This window comes from Tenrec ecaudatus, chromosome 1 (assembly GCF_050624435.1).
Source record: "Tenrec ecaudatus isolate mTenEca1 chromosome 1, mTenEca1.hap1, whole genome shotgun sequence".
In the NCBI taxonomy this organism is placed as follows: domain Eukaryota; kingdom Metazoa; phylum Chordata; class Mammalia; order Afrosoricida; family Tenrecidae; genus Tenrec; species Tenrec ecaudatus.
In genome coordinates, this window is record NC_134530.1 from 181,142,890 (window position 1) to 181,145,154 (window position 2,265).

General features: G+C 38.7%; 1 non-coding gene across 1 annotated transcript; it reads left to right on the top strand.

The window, feature by feature from the left end:
* The first annotated feature begins 694 nt into the window (after nucleotides 1-694).
* LOC142437915 (U6atac minor spliceosomal RNA) lies at nucleotides 695-816 on the top strand. Its single transcript, XR_012782415.1, has one exon. It is a non-coding gene; the product is annotated as a U6atac minor spliceosomal RNA (small nuclear RNA).
* The last annotated feature ends 1,449 nt before the right edge of the window (nucleotides 817-2,265 follow it).

Sequence of the window (2,265 nt, forward strand, 5' to 3'; positions counted from 1 at the left end):
AATCACTTCCCCCTTTCCAACCCACTCACCCTCCACTCTCCCAGCATCGTCCCTCACACCCTTGGTCCTGAAGGTATCATCCACCCTGGATTCCCTGTACCTCCAACCCTCATATGCACCAGTGTACAGCCTCTGTCCTATCCTGCCCTGCAAGGTAGAATTCGGATCATGGTAGTTGGGGGGAGGAAGCATCCAGGATCTGGGGGAAAGCTGTGTTCTTCATAGGTACTACCTCACACCCTAATTAACCCATCTCCTCTCCTAAACCCCTCTGTGAGGGGATCTCCATTGGTCGACATAAAGTAAAAATTTTATTTGGACAGTTCTGAGTGTTCTTTTCTATCTCTCTCTCATATGTTACTTAACCAATGATCCCAACTGCTTAACAACAGCAGAAATTTAACCTTTGACTTAATATCTTATGACTCTAGATATATCACCATAGGAAATTTTCACAAATTATTTCATCTACTAAGTCCTCATTTTATCTTCCATATGATGGAAATTAAAATATTAATCATAGTTAGAATTTATTGAATTATTTGCTGGAAAAACTCTGTGCTCTAAAATGGAAAGAAAGAAAAGATCACAATGGATCTCAGAAGAGATTTTGAAACTTGCTCTTAATCAGAGTGTAGCTAAGGCAAATGGAAGAAAAGATGAAATAAAAAAGTTGAATAGAACATTTCAAAGTGTGTTGTATGAAAAGAGAAGTCAGTACTCTCCTTGCCAAGGATGGAAGGGGTCTTTGGTCCTTACAACACACATATGTTTAAGGCATCGCTGCCTACTCTGTGGCATCTAACTATAGTGTTTACACAGAAACTAAGAAAAGAGCTCAAACAGAAAACCCAGAAAATGAGAAAAGAATGTATTCTAAAAGTCTGGGCATGATAGTTAAATTAAGAAAGGAGGAAAGGCTGGTAGAGATCAGAGGTCATTGTTAAAAATAAAGCAAAGTAGTAAGGACAATGAATTAAAGTCATGCGCATTGAAAACCAATGAGGATGAGAAGACCAGCTCCTGAGTAGAAAAAGGAACCAACCAAAAATCAAAGGGTCAAGTAAATGGCCACATACATGACAAAAAATATAAAATTTGACTTTGAATCTAGCCCTGAAATAGATGAAGACAAAAGTGGATGAGTGAGTAGTATAAACTATTTTCATTCTATCTCAAAATTCTAAGTTTTAGAGACTTGAATCTCCCTTATGTTGTTTTCCTTTTTTAATATTTTTTATGTTTGTCCTTTTTTAAAATATGTGGACTTCAGTTAGTTGATCTTTTGATAATCTTCACTCTGGATCATTCGTACTACTAACATTTTAATAAAATTGACATGAGAAAAATGTCGTGTGTGGTGATTTTTCCTTTTCTTTTTTATTTATTTTTTAATCATTTTTGTGGTGATTTATTTTTTAAATCATTCATTTGTTGCTAAACTGCACCCTGACTGGCCCGTCTTCTCCCCACAACCCTTCTGTAAGAAGATGTCCAGTTGCCTACAGATAAGCTTTGGGTCCCCACTCCACACCCTGCCTCATTCACAATGATATGATTTTTTGTTCTTTGATGCCTGATACCTGATCCCTTCAACACCTCGTGATCGCACAGGCTGGCATGCTTCCTCCACATAGGCTTTGTTGCTTCCGAACTAGATGGTCACTTATTTACATTCAAGCCTTTAAGACCCCAGACACTATATCTTTTGATAGCCGGGTACCATCAGCTTTCTTCGCCACATTTGCTTATGTACCTACTTTGTCTTTAGCGATCATGTCAGGACAGACTGGTGTGCTTCTTCCATGTGGGCTTTGTTGTTTCTCAGCTAGGCCATGGAATTTTTATAAGCCCACATGTGTGTGACAGTTGGACACTGAATAAGGAAGACCCAAGAAGAAGTGATGCATTTCAATTATGGTGCTGGCAAAGAATATTGAAAGTACCATAATCTGCTGAAACAACCAACAAATCTGTCTCATAAGAAAGTACAGCCAGAATGATGAGACTTGTCTCATGTACTTTGGATGTATGGTCAGGAGATATTAGTCCATGGAAAAGGATTTCATGCTTGATAAAGTGGAGGGACAGCCAAAATAGAGGAAGGCCCTTGACAAGATGGATTCACACAGTGGCTTCAACATTGGGTTCACACATAAGAATTATTCTGAGGATGGCACACGACTGGGCAGTATTGTATTCTGTTATACATAGACTGACTATGACTCAGAACCAACCTGCTTGATGGCCCCTAACAACAATGTA